The sequence below is a fragment of the Peromyscus californicus genome, unplaced genomic scaffold, assembly GCF_007827085.1.
Source record: "Peromyscus californicus insignis strain IS unplaced genomic scaffold, ASM782708v3 Scaffold_20__1_contigs__length_68692818, whole genome shotgun sequence".
Lineage (NCBI taxonomy): Eukaryota > Metazoa > Chordata > Mammalia > Rodentia > Cricetidae > Peromyscus > Peromyscus californicus.
In genome coordinates this window covers 27,754,953-27,773,274 of record NW_026294503.1, presented here as the reverse complement: position 1 = coordinate 27,773,274, position 18,322 = coordinate 27,754,953, and positions in this window count along the sequence as shown.

Below are 18,322 nucleotides of genomic sequence, written 5' to 3'. Positions count from 1 at the left end.
AGTCGGAGAAAGAGAAAGGGAATTGGATGGGCTGGAAGCGGACACGGTGAGAACACAGAAGAGGGATCATCACTCATTCTAGAAGTTTCCAGGCAAAAGTCAGTTTAAGGATGGTGTGTGAGCCAAGTGATGGAGAGAGGCAGCATCCAGGCAGGAGAACGAATGGATAAATGGACTTTTGAAGAGAGAACCAGTCTAGGGACAGTAAAAGAACATGCTTTTCAGGTGTGGAAACTCCTAGAAGTTTGATATTCTTAGGGTGTAGAACAAAGTGCCAGAAGTCAGCTTAAATAGCCTTGTAGGAGTGGCCTGGGAGATTTATATAATCCCTGTGACAGCTTTGTAATAATGAGCTGGGGGGACCAGTGTAATGTCTTCTCCAAGAGGGATGAAATTGGCTTCCCTAAGCTTATGTGAGCAGTGCATGGTGGGTTGTTACCTCCCACCCCAGATGGCCGGAAGTAGCAAGTAGCTGGGAGTCCTTGGTTCTGCGGCTTCTGTAGGACTGGAGGCAGCTCAGGAGAAGCCCAGCTGCAGGGCCAAACAAGTAGTATTAATGCCACACTTTCCTCCACCAAAAACTGAAGTTCAACCAGTTCAGCACGCCCCTCTCCACCCTTTGATACGTGTCCAGGGTTGTCACCTGCCTAGTTTAGCAAGCATTGATTTCCTTCTTGAAACAAATCTCAGCTAGGTCGTAACACCAGATAGAGCGTGTCCCTGGGCCTAAGCCCTGGACGTCTGTTACAGCTCTTTGGTCCAAAGTCACACTCACAGCAGTGGACGCCACCCCTTTGCCAAACAATTGTCAGTCCCTGGCACTGTTCTTGGAGAGCTTATCACACGGGCCTGGCGGAGCTTCCTGTCATAACTTTGCACAAGGCATGGGGTTATCTTTCGGGGGAGGCTTTGGAGTTGAGAATAGACCCGCAAGCCCTTCCCCGCGGCCCATTTCATCCCGGGATGAGTGCGGTGAGGAAGCTGAAAAGGGCCCTGCCCAGGTTGTTCAGGTTTCTATTATCAGCTTCTTGAGCCTGCATCAAAAAGCCATTGGGGAAAGGCATTTAACACTATTGAAGGGTCCAGGCCCTCTGATTGCTGTCTGCTATTGCTATTTCAGCAAGTTTATCTGCATCTGTAAACTCCCCAAGGTGGCAGCTTCCCACCAATGACCTGCTTTTAGCCACGAGAGCTAGAGAGAAGAAATTCTGCCTGGGATCAAGGCATTTGGCCATATCAGCCAGGCTAAGGGGACGCCACTAGGTCTGGGAGAAAGGAGTCCTTCTGTAATTACCTCATTCAACTCTTTTCCAAATGGGGAGACCCCTGACTCTTGTTTTCTCCATCTGTGAGAGCGTACAGCTTTCATACTCGTAAGTGGAATGGGAATGGCTTAGTCTTGGCTTTCGGGATGATAATGAGGTAGTGATTCCACTGCACAATGGATAGAGCAATTTGGTGCTATGTACACATACTTCTTTGTCCTGTACTCCCATATCTCCTCTGGTCAGAAAAGGAAAAGGAAATGTGCATGTTGCTGGCGTAGATGAAGCTTATAAACAGGACTCCGATTCTAACCACAAATATCAGGTTTCAAATTTAGGCCTTCATAATGACATTAATTGATGTTTTTTTCCCCCCAAGGAGATCACATTTTTTTACATGTGTAATTTATTTCACAATTTTAATTCTATTGTGGAAATACAATTTAATTTTATTTCTGACACTTTCTTGGGGGAATAAAGCTAGGTATGATAAGCCTTGATTTGACCTCTGATCAAAACCAAGGTCTCTAGACTTGTCCAAGGTCACCCTGAGAACTGCAATAGCCAGTCCTCAGCTTGCCCACACATGGCCTCTGACTCCCATGCCTTTACCTTGCTTTATTTTTTTATAGCATTTTTAATACAATAAGATAGCCAATAACTAATCAATGCTTGGCCCAAGAAACTTTAAGCCTGGTCATTTTCTTTACCCAGTTATCACTGAAATTTATTCTACCTTTTAGGTTTCTGGTGGGGTGAGAACAGTTGTTGCTGACAATATCAGGCATCTTGTGAAGAAAAACAAAATGTCCTTTACCTTTTCAAAGAATACCCTAGTCTCAGTGCTTATGAATAAGTAAGGAAAACTGTGACCTTGTGCTTAAATATTTCACCTGATACATCATAAACGTTATGTACCAAGTGATCAATTGATGAACAGACAGGTGGTAGATAGGTTGATTTATGTCAGCCTTAGTTGTTCCAAAATCGTAGTAAAAATCCTCTACTGTGAAACATTCTGAGGTATTTTGGTGCTTATCTATGTAAAAAATACCCAACACTTTCTTCTTAATACCAAAATATACCGCAAAAGCATTTTAAATGTCAAAGACACTAACTAATGAAAAGAATATGCAAATTTGAATATCATTGAATTAATTTCCATTTCTTTTTTAAAAATGTGTTTTTTTTTTACAATTTTGCTTCTATATACTCTATTTTGATCATAATCTCCCCATTACCCTCTCTTATCTTCCCCCGCTCCTTCAAACTTTTTTTCCTAACAAGTCTCTCTCATTCTCCCTCTCTCTCTCTTTCTGTATGCTTCACTGAGCTTAGTTATGGTGTCTTTCGTGAACATTGGTGGGAGGTCATTTATTTGGTCACAGACAACTTACCAGGGGCCACAGCACTGGCGAACATGACTCCTCTTCTCCCAGCAATCATTAACTTTCTAGCCCTCCTCAGGGAGTGGTTGATCCTCATAAGCCCCTTCTCTAGGCACATGGATTGTCCTTCCTTCCTTCCTTCCTTCCTTCCTTCCTTCCTTCCTTCCTTCCTTCCTTCCTTCCCTCCCTCCCTCCCTCCCTCTCTCCTTTCTTTCTTTCTTCCTTTCTTTCTTTCTTTCTTTCTTTCTTTCTTTCTTTCTTTCTTTCTTTCTTTCTTTCTTTCTTTCTTTCTTTCTTTCTTTCTCTCTTCCAGACAGGGTTTTTCTGTGTAAATGTTCTGGCTGTCCTGGAACTCTCTCTGTAGACCAGGCTGGCCTTGAACTCACAGAGATCTGCCTGCCTCTGCCTCCATGTGCTGGGATTAAAGGTGTGTACCACCGCCCAGCTGGATTGTTGATGGGCTCAGCAGGTAGCCCCTGCTGCTGTGAGTTCCTGGATGGAACAACCATTCTGTCCTCTCTGTTGCCTCCAGCCAGATGGTGCCTTGAAGAGTTATAGGGCTTATTGGCAGGTAGATCTGAGTTTGAACCTTCCAGACTATCATTTTGAGATGATTGATTGATTTAATCTCTCTGAACCTAAATTTCTTATCTGTATAAAAGGAGATTAATCATAGAGAAAATAAACAGATGAATTCAGCCATTTTCCAAAACACATTTGACTGATGAGCACTGAAATTTCAATGTCATATATTCATCTACATCACATTCTTCTAATTTTTCAGCTCTTTGATTATATGATAATCATTCTTTATTTGTGGATACTACCAAAGTGGGCAGCAGGCCAGATCTGACCTTGGGCTGCAGCTTGTTCACCTTATTCTAGATTTTTTCTCCCATTATGATCTACTCTTCCAAATCTCTTGTCTTCAGATCTTATTGAGACTGGAAGGGAGCTAAATACATTGGTGGTTTTACTATTCATGCAGCTCCAGCCTCCGTTGGCCAATGATACAGGGAGAGGTACCCATGAGTGGTACCTCCCATCAGTCTCAGCTCACACCCAGACTATTTGGCACCATCTTAGGAAATATTGTTAACAGATGACTTGTCTATATATCTCATTTATGTCGGTCTGTTATTCATGTTTCCTCCTCTTCTTCCACACTGATCCCTGAGCCTGGAGGAGAGAGGCTTGATTAAGAAATCCCATTGAGGACTGAGTGCCCCAAATCTCTAAGGTAAGAGATGCAAATCAAGAGATACAAATCTCTAAGGCAGTGAACTCTTGAATTGATTACTATTCCTCCACCCTATGGTTTTGTCAAACATTCTTAGTGTTACTTATCTTTTTTCCCACCCTAGCCCTCTGTATTCATTTCCTCTCTCCTTCACAGTTAAGTCTACTCTTCTGTAACAACCCTTAAAATATCTTAAGATCTTTTTTAATTAAAAATTCTTTTACATAAAATATATTTTGATTATATTCTTTTCCCTTCTCCAGGTCCTTGCAGATCCTTCTCACCTTCCTATCCAACCAATATCATATTCTTTCTCTGTCTCTCTGTCTCTAGGTGTGTCTGTCTCTTTCTGTCTTTTTGTCTCTTTCTCACTGTCTCTCCCAAAAGAAGAAACAAGCAATCAAGCAAGCAAGCAAACAAACAAACAAAAAACAAAGGTCACACCAAGCAAACAATAAACCAACAAGACAAAAAAAAAATGGCACACAAAAATCATGGCATCTGTTTTGTGTTGGCCAACTGCTCCTGGTTATGGGATCTGCCTTAGAGTGTGGATGAGATACCCACTGACACTCCATTGGAGAACATTGATTTTCTCTTTCCCAGCAGGTGCCAATTGCAAATAACTTCTTGACTAGGGGTGGGACTCTATGTCTACCTACCCTTCCTTCTCAGTGTTGGGACTTTGTCTGATTTGAGTCTGTGCAGGTCCTGTGTATGTCATCACTGTCTCTGTGAGTTCTTATGTGCATCAGTCTTGTTATGTCTGGATGATAATCTTTCCTTGGAGTTATCTTCCACCTCTGTCTCTTATAATTTTTCCACCTCCTCTTCCACATAGATCCCCGAGCCTTGGGAAGAGGGGTTTGATAAATACACCTTATTTAGGACTGAATGTCCTCAAAGTTTCTCACCCTCTGAAAATTGTCCAATCGTGGGTCTGTGTGAAAATTGCCATATTCTGTATGAAGAAGCTTCTCTGTTGAGGATTGCATGATGATGAGGGACTCTGATCTGTGGATACAGCAATGTACCAACCATTAGGAGTCATTTTATTGCTATACTCATTCGGCAGAATAATAATAGTAGATTTTCCTCTAGAACCCATGACCTATCTAGTCTTAGGTTCTTGGCCACTTTAGCAGTATCAGGTATAGGTTTCATTTTATGGAATGGGCCTTAAAACCAATCAAAAAATAGTGGTTACTTCCATAACATTTGTGCAACCATTGTACCAGTAGACCTTTCAGGCAAATCTCTGTTGTAGATCACAGGGGTTGTAGCTAGATGATACTGATGATTACTTTTTCCTTCTGGTAGTGTGAAAAGCATCTCACAGTACCATGAATGCAAGTCACTGTGAATGCAAACTTCCAGTTGGGCAGCAGCTTGATTGCTCCATATTCAGTGGCTTAAGTAAGATGTATCTTCAGCAATAGGGCCTCATCTTCAGGTCATAGAGGGTAACCAATAACATTGGCAATAGTTTGTGGTATTTGGGGGTCCTTGAGTTGATTATTAATTCTATACTATTTCATGGTTCTGAAAAAATATAGATAGTGTATAGTTGAATTACCCACCTCACTTTTAACATTTACATTCCAAGAACATGGACGTTACATGGTTAAAATGCATAGATCTATATACTTCTAGTAACTTTGTTTAGGAAGAAAGACAACTCCTTGATGAAAGAGTGTTTGAATTTTGACGTTAGACTTGACTTCTTTTGACATCTGTTCACTGAGTGACTTGAAACACCAAATCTCTGAGCCTCGGTTTTCTCACACAAACTAAGAACAATACAAATAGCATCTGGCTGCCTAGAAGGAGGGGGCATGGTCATCTACCTCTTAGTGGGAAATGTATCAGATAACATGTGACTGTCTTTAATCTATTACTAGAGTGGTCCTGAAGGAAAGACACAGACACTCAGCCCTACCTATATGCAAGCTGGTTGCTGAACCCAAACACTCAATAAAACGACATACAACTTTTTTCTTTGTGGAATTTACAGCCTGGGAGGAAATGTATACAGATAAATAAGAAATTCCATTGAGTAAGGTTAAATTCCAGATAGTGGGAGACAAAAGCAGAAGAAACTTTAAACCCTCACTTTATAAGATGGGCTTCCTTGAACAGATGAGTTTTACTTCCTGCCTTTAAGGGTCCAGAGAAGTAAATGCCTGGGGTGGATGCTGGTCAGATGATACTGTAGATGGTTTCCCTTAGGTAGTGAACTGGGGTGGGGGAGGGGGAGGGGAGGGTGACGTGGAGCTATTTGGTGCAGGGTGTGGCTCAGAATGTGCATGGAGATGGGTTTGTGTGTCTCTTGATGGATCATTTGTGGGTGTGTGGCTGTCTGATGGTAGACAAAGGACTGCTCTGAAGCAACAGGTGACGTTTTTGCCTCTGTGACTTGAGAAACACAAGCTTCAGGGCTGGAAGAGTCTTGAGGATGTCTAGCCAACTCTTTGTCCTCTTCACAATTGACAAGTGATTAAATGAGGACTTGTCCAAGCCACTCAGCTAATTGGACTCCAGGTTCCTCATCGGAACAACAAGTTCCTCAGTATAAGGCCATGTAAGTTCTGGGTGAGCTGGTGAACTTCACAGAGTTGAGTTAACACTCACTGACCCTACCTGACTTGGGACTGGCCGAGGAAGGTGGTGAGAGTTTAAAGAAGACAGAAGTCCATGCCTATGAAGAAGGCTCAGGTGCGGTGCCAAGGACAGCTTTAGAAAGGGCTAGTTAATTAGAACCTGTATTCCGATTATGCTTAATCAGAAGCAAATTCTAGATTTAGAAGTTTCAAATCATATTAAGATCCTCATATTTCCACTAAAATCAACAAAAGACTCCAACTTAGTTTGTTCTTTAGTAGACATCCTTCTGTTTCAATATGCTTTTCACATGTTGAAAGGCTTAAGAAAAATCCAAGAAGAGAGGACCTCTGTCCAGAGTCAAATTTATGATGATAGAGGTATACAGGTTCTTGGCCTGGGGCTCTGACTGATAATTCTATATGTTAAGTGCAGAGTAGAATTCTCAGCAATGTCCTGGCCTCTTCACGTCCCTGCCTATTATGTGGCCATCTGTGGCACAAGGAATCTTTTTGGCTAGAGGGATGTGATGTCTGGTTCAGTCCCACAGTGTGGGAGTCCCTTCCCACAGACAGCCTGGTGCCAAGAGCAAACCCTTGCTAGGTGCCTGGCAGGTGTTTGCATTCTGTTTCCACCCAGTAAGAAACACCCTGGACTTGCTCTGGAAGCAAGCAAGGCCAAAGACTTACTAGGCTGCTTTTTGAATGCTTTATCAAAGATAAACAAATAGCCAATGCACAACACAAAGAAGTGCCTTTTACTGTCTGAGAAGTGCATAATTGAAATAATAATTCAAATCAAAATGTACATTCTACAAAAGTCCATATTATTTAAAGCTTGCTTTAGAGTGCCTTCTCCCAGACTTATCTACCTTTGCTTGTGTGTGCTTATGCACGTGTATGTGTGTTTTTGCACACAAACTCGTGTGTGTGTGTGTGCCTTACATATTCAGGGCTTGAATCCTGATCCTGCTGTCTCCAGTCGTACACTCTATCATTCCTGGCTGGATTTTTTTTTTTTTTAAACAAAATTGGAAGCACGTTGTAGAAGCCAGGGATACTAGTGAAAGTAGTACAGAATTCCTAAGCTTTATTCTATTTTCATTTCAGGACAACAGGACTGCTTATAGACAGTTACTGTTACACTTAAAATGCTAACTTACTTTGAGAATGGCGAAGGCCCATGTATGCCAACCCTGCTGCAGCCCAGCAACTAGCCCCTGGACAATTCTATTCTCACCATTTGAGTAACTACTCAAGTTTTCCTGAGTTAGAACCCAGTTGTTGTGGAACAGAAGCAAGGCATCATCACCATGCTCTGCCTGATTTCTGACCCGAGGAAGCAGAGTGTACTTTATATTACAGCCGGGGTAGTCTATTTCGTAGCATTAGAATCTATAACTGAGCCACCCAGTGATTAACCCTGAGGAGAATCTGAGGCCACCTTTTACCGTGTGGCCCTGACCTTCCCGCTTCCTCGGTGAGCATTTTTGGGTTCTTTCTCTGTATCTTACATCTTCTCTTTTCAGCTCCCACTCAGCTTATGCACAGAACCAAACCTTCTGCAAGGGAAACAAATCCTTTCCCCTTTGTCCATCATTTTGGAGAGCCACCAATCTTATCACCAATCATCAACTCTATTTGAAAAACGTTTTTATTGTTTTTTGAGAATTTCATACAATGTATTTTGATCATATTCTTTTTCCTTCCCAAGCTCCTCTCTGATTGTCCCCCATCTCTTTATCCACCTAACTTCATGTTCTTTCTGACTCTTAAAACAAAACAAGGACAAAACTAAAATGGAGTCCATTTTGTGTTTGTTAGCTACTCCAGTGCACGGGGCCTGCCCTGCAGTGTGGCTGACAAAGTTAGCGCTACTCCAGTGAAGAAAAGGAATTTTCGTCTCTCAGCATCTCTCAGTTGTGAATAGCTTCTCGGCCAGGGAATGGGAATTCATGACCATTTCTCTTCCTTCTTGCTGAGATTTTGTTTGACTTGAGCCTATGTAGGTCTTGTGCATGCTGTCACAGTCTCTCTGAATTCCTACGTGCATCTGTCCTGCTGTGTCTAGAAGATGGGATTTCCTTGGAGTCCTTCTCTACCTCAGACTCTTAAAATCTTTCTGCTTCCTTTCCACATAGAACCCTGATCCCGGAAGGAAAGGGTATAGATGTCCCATTCAGGACAACTCCAGTCTTGAATTGATATTTTGTAATTATTACCTTGAGCATGTTCCCTCTGTCTTGAACAGGCAGGTATTCTCGTGTGGAGTCAGTACATCATAGGACCTTCCCAAAAGGCCACTTGAGCATCCCCTGAGGTGTGGAAGTGTCCTCTCCCTTTCCTGGTTACTCTCCTGCTCTTCCTCTCGAGTTATCGACTGGTCCTTGGAAACGTCCCCCATTCTCAGTTGGATAACCACTCCTACCTGGTCTCCATTACTGTTTCTTCAGTGACCATCTTCCAATGTACCTCTTTCTCCAGCTAATGTCTCAAATGAGCAGCTCTTAAGACAGAGGTCAAAATGTAACCTTCCACAAGATATCTTCATACATAATGCTGCAGACTTAGCACTCAGAGCTGAGCTTAACGAATTGCTGTACTTCAAATCTACACCCATTTGTCTTTTTTTTTTTTTTTTCATGGAGGATCATGTATTACCCCAGCTTCTAGGGCCAAAGAGACCTGAGTTTTAATAGTAAGTTTTCCACTTTATAGATGTTGGTTCCTGAGAAAGACTTTTCACTACTCTGGCCATCATTATCTTTTCTGGGAAATGTAAATAATGAGGTTTCTACCTACTGAAAACTAAGGATATGTTTGTTGTTTGAAAAAAAATCTCGCTATTATCATCAATAGTAATTAAAACATTTTAAAAATGCCGTCTCCTTGTTGTTCATGGTGGCACTCTCTTTTAATCCAAGCATTTGAGAGGAAGAGGCAGGTGGATCTTTATGAGTTTATTTAGGTTCATCCTGGTCTACATAGTGAGTTCCAGGCTAGCCAGGGCTACAGATTGAGACCCTACCTCAATAATAATAATAATAATAATAATAATAATAATAATAATAATTTCTTTTCCTGGGCCAACACAAGATACTTATGCAGAATATTGGGGAAATTGCTTGTATATACATATACATATACACATACATATGTACAAATACACACATGTATATATATATACACATACACACATGTATGTTTGTCTCTGTGTCAAGAAAAACATTCCTTGAATATGTCTGTCATTTGCTCAGCCCTTCAAAGCAGAAGGCTTGCAATCTTTAACTTTCACTCATGTGTTCATCTAGTGAGTCTTAGAATTTCTATTTCTCTGAGATGCAGTATTTGTTTTGAAAAACTGGCTGATTTTCCAGGCTTGCGTTATTTCCCCACTTCTCATTCAAAATGCCATGTGGCTGCTTCCCTGAAACCGTGGATGTGTGCGTGCCCACCCCTTGCTGAAAACCCCTCTCTGGCTGTCCTTGATTCTTCATGCCGAATCTCCTCTTTCCTTTGCAGCCACATCTGTCGCATCATCTGTGTCCCTTCAGCAATATTCTCCAAATGAGTTAGGCCCCATCATAGCTGAGCTGTGTAACTGCTGCCCATCTTTCTGGGATTGGCCCTGGTCCACTGGCCTGGAAATCTCTCCTCGATCAGCATTTCCCAGTTCAAAGGGCAGCTCTTGGGGAGAGCGCCCATTTTCTACCACAGGGCCCTTCGTGGCTTCCTCCGTTTTCCCACCATGGCACGTGGCTTCCACCCTGGCCATCACCACACACAGCAGGTTCTGGAACGTGTCAGGTTGTTTGTTCTTTATGAATTCCTCAGAAGAAGCCTGTCTCCTGAGCCTGTCAGATGGCTCAGTAGGTAAAGGTGATTGCTGCCAAGCCTGATGACCTGCTCAATCCCTGGGTGCCTTGTGGTGGAAGGAAATAACCAGGTCTTTAAAATTGTCCTCTGAACTTCACAGACACACCATGGCACATATGTGTGCATGCACCTGTGATCACACACATACACACTCCAGAACGTGTATTTTTTTTTTAAGGAGTCACATTACCTGAAATAGCCCCTGACTCATGCTAGTTACCCACCAAGCATGCACTGAGCACAGCTGGCTGGAGGACGTGGTGCAGTGTGGCAAGAAGGGGTTCTATGGAAAAAGACAGGAACCTGTCATTTCTTCCTTTCAGTTTCTTCTTCTCTGCCTGCACAGCTTTGGGCAGGAGCGAGCTCCGAACACTGTGAGTTGTGTTGTCATTTGTTGTGTGTGGTTGCATCTTTTCAGCGGGGCTGTTGTGATGCTTCACTGAACTAACAGAAGGGAAACTGCTCTGAAGACTAAAAGGAAAAACTCTGCAAGTGTTCTTTACACGGTCATTGACCACTGAGAAGTCAGCCGCAGGTGAGTCTCCTCTGTTCTTGCATGGTAGCCGGCAGAGGGTCTTAGCTGAGAGGGGACAGTCCCACATCCGAGAACCTCTAGGGTCAGGTGGAATCTACAGACATCCCCACATCCCTGTATTTATGGGTAGGTATTTGTCGTGCTAAATACCTACTGCAGTGAGAACTATGGTGATATTTTATTTGTATTAAAATGTTATTTGTATGTTAATAAATAAAGTTGCCCGGGGATCAGAGCTATTAGCAAGCCATAGGAAAGCAGGGCAGTGGTGGCGTATGCTTGTAATCCCAGCACTTGGTAGGCAGAGCTGGGTAAGTCTCTGTGTGTTCAGGGATACAGCCAGTATTGGATACACATGCCTTTAATCTCAATACCAATCATGGAAAACCTGGAGGTCTATACAGACAGGCCGTGACGAGGGGGTCATGTGGTTGGGTTTATAACCAATGAGAAGGCAGAACAGAAATTCTATATAAGGACTTTAACACAGAAAGTAGCTCTGGTTCAGAGAGGTAGGACCACTGCAAGAGGAAGGGTAAGGTTTTAGCTCTTAGCTCTGACCTCTTGGCTTTCTTCTTTGCATTGGTTCTGTGTTTCTTATTTAATAAGAAGGTTGGTTACATCTACAGAGAACCATTTTCTGGAATTCTCCAGGAAAGCCTGTGTTCTCAGCACCTGCCTAGGTCCTGTGGTCTCAGATTAGCTTTGAGTCTCATTTCACTAAAACTGCATTTTCTGCCCCTCCCCCAAAGCAACTACACACTAATTCTGGATTTTAATTTCACACCAGTGCCCAGGCAGTATCATATCCAGATATACATCCCGAAGGAACTTTCTGTTGGATTAGCATCTCTCTTGATCTCAAGAGGGATAACTCCATTTTTCTATTCTCCATTGTTCTCAAGGATGCTAGAATGGAAGACCTGCTCCGTTCCTTCCAGTCAAGGTTAGCACATACAGCTTTGGATCTTGCACACCTGAATGTTAATTTGTAATTTTGCCATAATCAGCATGGTATCCATGTGTGCCCATCATCACTCTCACTCCTGGGCCTCCCCTGTTTCCCCGCTGTTTCTCCTCTGCCTAGCAAGCACAGTGTCTGTACATAGAGGCTCTCAACTGGAAGAGTGTTCTGCACTTATGCAGCCCCCTCTGCATACAGCCCACATTCCTACGTTGGTACTTTGGTTCCTCTTGCTGCCAGCTGTGAATGCACCCCACCCCACCTATTAAATGAACTAATTCATACAAAACAATAGGCACAGGGGTAACCATTGAAAGAGCATGGTATAGGAGTCAGCAGCTCCCGCTTTGAGTCTACCTTGTAGCACCTCTGATCCTCCTGTATATTTCTTGTTACCTGGCACACACAGCATGTTCATGTACATGCTCGATTTACAAACGCCCTATTCACGGAGGCTGACTGGAGTGTAGAGAATTGTCTTGTGGACCTTTCCTGAACAGTAGTGAATAAGCTTGTGCATTGTGCCTGGTGCTATGCTTGCCTCGGGGACGATGGTCAGGAGGTGGGGCAGATAAAAAAAGAGAAGGCTAGGACAGAGTCCTTGCACTTGAAGATCTTGTTGTCTTACTCTGTGAGAAGTCATGGGCTCTGTGGAGTATGCATGCTGACCCTGGAGCTGGAGAGATGAGGCTTCATCATCCATGCCGCTTATCATGCCTGGAACCTCCGTGGCTCGTCTAATCGAATTAAGCCTCAATTTCTACATCCATAGGAAAGGCATCCACGTAGCTCAGTGTCACAGCGATACACAGTGAAGATTATGCTAGTGCTGGCTGTGTATCATTAATTATCCTCCTGGCTTTTCTGTGGGAGGACAGTCCTGATTCTCTTTTACACCCCCCGACTCCAGTAGTGGAGGGTAGATTCCCCCAACGATTCCTTCCCTCCTTTCTCCATCACTGTGGGGATGCCTTCTCTTCCCTGATACTTTTTGCACATCAGTGAATGCAGCAGGGACTATCCCTGTGTGTGAGCCTCATTGAGATGAGGATATTGGCAGTGGGCTCAGTGTACAGGTTCCTCCATTGAACTGCCAAATGTCTGGGGCTTAACGATCTTCCCTGGGGTGGTCATGGCCTCCATCAATCTGTGTCTTGAGAGCTGCCCTGTGCTGCCTAACCAACCACCTGTCGCTCAGAGCCCACATCGTAATCTGCACCACAGTTCCCCAATGGAGAGCAGAGACACTGTTCCGGTATTTAATGCGTAGAGCTATTATTACAGAAAGGCTCCAGCCAGGAGCACTAAACGAGCAGGAGTGAAGAGAAGGCCGCCATGATTAAATATTCATCGAACAGTCACACTGCTGGTGCCAGAAAATGACAGCGGTGCCACATAAAAGAAAATGGATGCTGAGGTTCCTGGAGCTATAGGGGAATGTAGCTTCCCCTTCCACCCCCTTCCCCACACCTTTCATCAGATGGATATATTTCTCTACGCACTAAAATATTCTTGCTGTCTAAAGCAGCTTTTCCAAAGACTTACTCCTGACGCTTCAAATTATATCCAAGTGGCAGCTGAATATTCCTCGTGGTCTAAGAAGCCACCTTTGCAGTATGAATGAATTGTTGAGCCAAGAGGTCACCCTAAGGCTTCCTGTGAACCGACGACCTGGTCTGGCCAGACCCTGTAGGGACACAGTCACACTGCTGCTGCTCTGTGCTTATATGCCCTCCTTGCTGAGGTCATCGATGGTCACCCACTTGAGTTGGTGCCCTTCAAACCCTCTTCCACATTCTGAGTATTTGACTTTTTCCCCTGTTGATAATTTCACACATGGGGGTGCTGTATTTACATCATTTCCACCCTTTTCCCCTCCAAGTCCTCCTGTGTTCCCCTCAAATTTTTGACTTCTATAATTCTTATACACACATACGTGTATATGAAAATCTATTGGGTCTAGCTGATGTTGCCTTTAGATACATTTCCAGGGCTTACTACTTAGCACTGAGAAACCCATGAGGGGACTTGTCTCTGGAGAAACCAGATTCCTCCTCCCTTAGCAACTATTGACTGGCTGTAGCTCCATATCTATGTGTGTGTGTGTGTGTGTGTGTGTGTGTGTGTGTGTGTGTGTGTGTGTGTGTTTGTGTATGTGTGTGTGTGAAATCTTCTTTTGTTCTTTGTTGGCGTGTTGACAAGTATGGTATTGTGCAGATTTTGTGCATGTTTTCACTCTTGGAAGCTTGCACAGCACCTGCTCATACTGTAAGAACCAGTCCTCAGGAAGAAGGCTCCAGGTCAGTTCCAGAGACATTCTTCAAGTCCCGTGACCCAAGTATGTGGTGTTTCAGCAACATGGTCTTACATTCAATCTTTAGGAGGCTACCAAGGGCAATGGCAATAACTTATGTTGTTTTGGGGATGTCTTGGAAACCTGTGGCCAACAACTGTAAGGAACTTGTCCCTTGCCTTGCATTGGGGTCTTTGTCAGATTGTCTGTGGCTGCTTGGAAGAACATTATCACTTGGTATAGAGTAACTCCATCTAAACTATATATATATATATATAAAATATAATATAATATATAATATATTTAATATAATATAATATATAATATATAATACATTTTAAGTATGCTTATAAAATAATATATATAAAATATAATATATGTATATATGTGTAATATATAATACAATACAGCATATATGTGTAATATATAATATATTAATATAATATATATTATATATTTTAAGTATGCTTTAAAATAATATGTGTTACAATGCCCCTTTCCCAGAATCCTCAGTGTTATTTGTCCCTCTTCTTCCCTCTCCTTTTGTCTTACCCTTCCTACTCCTTCTTCAGGTAATGTCCTCTATTTCTCACCTTTACCCTTCACGGCACACCATCTTGATCTCCACAATCTGAGTATTTTAACTTACATTGTAAAAGGACTTTGAAGTTTTAGCAAATTCTTGAATCTTCAAGCAAAAGCATCTTGCTTTACTTAGTTAGGCCACATAGGTTTCACATAAGAAAGAGGCAAGAGGTTTAGTGCCAAAGAGAATGATGTGATGGTATATGCAGACAAGAGGTGCCAGAATATGGCTGCACTGCTGGTTTTGGATACAGATTGAAAAGGTCACAAACCAGGGACGCAGGTGACTTCCCAAATCTGGCTATTGAGAGCACAAACAGTATTCTTCCCAGGTCCCTGAGAAGGCATGAAACCATCCTGACCTTTTGCTTTTCAGCCCAGTAGAGCCAAGCAGGGCTCCTGACTCCTGAACCAGCAGAGAGTGTGTGACTTGGTGACACTGAATTTGTGGTAACTGTTAGTTACAGCAGCAATAGGACATGAGCACAGCCACCTGCGTGGATACTGAGGTTCACGGGGAAATGGAACCCCACTCTTTCTCTGACTAGCTGTGGGACTGGAGGCAAGTTGGGCAATCTCTGCAGTACCGGTTTCTTTAGACCTTAGCAATGAAAAAAGCGAAATCTGGTGTAGTTCAGATGAAGCTGGGCACTCCACATGTCATGGTCAGAAGTGCACCTGCTCACATGAATATTTCCCTCAAAAGTGCCAATGGGACTCTCCTTCTCAACACAAGCAAGCTTTCTTCCAACACGTGCTCCAGTCTCTCCTGTCCCTTGCCCTCCTTTTCTGTGTGTAACAGGAAGTTAAGATGTGACCCTCTCTGTCTGAGTTCACTAAGAATTGAGAATGGGAAAAACCCATTGGTTCCCAGGGGAGTTCTGAGCCATCCCAACACGACGGCAGTGGACAAAGCCGAAACAGAACCTTCAGCATCACTGTCTTGAGGGCATGGAGGAGATGCCTAACTAAGGATAGGAACCCTGGACCACTTTACAGCCTGCAGGTTTTCTTAAGTACCGCTCTCTTACACAAGTAGTGTCCACTCCTGTCTCCCCCTCCTCCTTCCCTCTTTTCTCATTCACTTTTATTCCTCCCTGGGTGTTTCTTTCTATTTTTCTTTCTTCCCAATATGTTTTTCTCCGGCCTTGTTGAGAGTTTCCACAAAGGTTTGTTTTATTTTCCTGAGTATTTTAAATTATTTAGCATCCGGCTCTTACTTTGCGATTTGAAATGGCTGAGTTGACAAAAACAGATATGGGCAAGGGTCCTGGAGAGCTGAATCAATTTTGTTCCTACCACCTGCTTGATTATAGGATTCATGGAACCCCTGTGAGCATGTGCTCTTGGTGGACAATTATCTGAGAGGTCTACACATCCACCATTGTTCATCCTCACTAGGTTGCATAACACTGGGTAAGGTCCACACTGGGAAGGGGGAAACTCTCATCATGGGGGTTGAGAAGGGTCCTAGCATCCTCTTTGATCTTAGCATCTTCTTTGCTGTCACGAAGGAACCAAGACCAGAAGGTCTTTCTGGAGGAGAAATAGGACATCAAGCAGAAAGTCTGTGTGAGGTGGACCACCTGTGTAAGAACTAAGGGTTGGAGTTAGGATGGACCTTGGAAAAAAATAGTCCCTGTGAGGAGATACTTGATAGTTCCTGGTGGAGAGTTTGAGAGAAATCTGAAAAGCGCCTCTGAGGAACTTTTCCTATATCCAGGTCTAGAGAACACTGGTGGACAGTGCCAGTGCCAATTCAACAGCCCTAAATGTTCATGTGTGGTTTTTATTGCTGTGGATTGAACCCTGGAGAGTTCAGAAGCCAGTGTTGCCATTTGGGGAGCATAGAACAAAAACAATTTTCCAGGCTTTGGGCTCTTCAGCTACCCTGATCAGACTGAAGTTTCAACACCAAATGATGAAGAATTGAACCATTTTTCCTGACTCACACACAATAAAATTGAGGGGACAGAGGTGCTATCTGTCTTGGTGGCTAGAAATGGAGATGTTCCTTTCCAGCATTGCCCAGGAAAACTGTGCAAACTGTCTGACAGTTTATCCCAGGTACAAGAGGATGACAGTACAGAGCTGGTTTGAGAAATAGTGATTGGGAAGAAAAGTTCTTGAGGCCTGCCGGTGAGCCAAAGCATGTACTGTTACTTCAGCACCTCACAGATGCCTCCTCCCCAATACCTCTCATCTACCCTCTTCAAACCAACTCCCTGAAACTCAATCTGAGTTGGCTTCTCCTTCTTAACTCTGTTTCTCGTCTTCTGTTCTGCTTCTCCTTTTCTAATAATGGAAATTCCATGAAAACAAGTGTTACTCTTTGCTCTACAATGGTCTTCAGGATCTAGAACAACACCTTTCACAAAGCAGGTCTTCAGTTCATACTCATCCAATAAGACTTGCAGGTGCCATCAGCTCAGTGTTCCTCAACTCAGAAGGACCTGTCATTTTCTTAATACAACATCTGAATCCCAGATTCTTTTTTCTTAGGTACTAAGAGAGAGGAGAAGGTATGAGAAAGGAAAGAGGAAGGCAGAGGTGTGGAGAAGGTAGATGTGTGGAGAAGGTAGAGGTGGGGAGAAGGCAGAGGTGGGGAGAAGGTATGTTTGGGGAAGGTGGATGTGTGGAGAAGGCAGAGGCTGGGGAGAAGCAGAGGTTGGGGAGAAGCAGAGGTTGGGGAGAAGCAGAGGTTGGGGAGAAGCAGAGGTTGGGGAGAAGGCAGAAGCAGGATAAGATCTTGGACAAGAAGAAGATAAGAAAGAAGATAAGCAGAAGGCTAGAAGGTACAGAAGACTTGGCAGAAAGACACAATTCTCTTTACCAAGGGGTTGTTATTAATACGATGAGATGGAATCATGTATGTGGAAGACGGAGAGCATCTCATGAAAGTATGCTAGACTCAATCCTCAGTATCTGAGTGCTTTGCTCCAGAACCCCTCTCAGATGCCTGAGTCTATGAAATTTTGATTTGTGAATAGAATAGTACAGCGTTTGTATATAACCATGGGCATTCTCCTACATACTTGCAGTCTTCTCTGGAGGATACCAACACCCAAAACAATGTAAGTGCCATTAAACTGTAGCTACACTATACTGCTAGAGAAAATGATGGGAACAAGATTTACATGCTTTCAACACTGACAGACCATACTTGTCCTAACTCCAATTTTGACTCATGGTTGATCAAGTTTTTAGAGGTGTTATCTGAGAATGTAGAGGGCCATTCATGATATTTCTTTTTTAAAAAATTATTTAGATGTATATCGTATAGTATATAAGTCTTATTTAGAGTTTCTATTGTTTCGATAAAACAACTTTCCAAAAAGCAACTTGTAGAGGAAAGGGTTTATTTCAGTTTACACTTGTAGTCTATCACTGAGTCACTGAGAGGCACCATGTAGGTGCTGGGAATAGAATCTGTGTCCTCTACAAGACCAAGTACTCTTAACCACTGAACCATCTCTCCAGGCCTAATCACAATATTTCTTACATGTGACCACAGTTTTTCTAATTTTCTTTTGGTCTATGTATATATGTGTACATATGTATGTGTGTGTCGGGGGG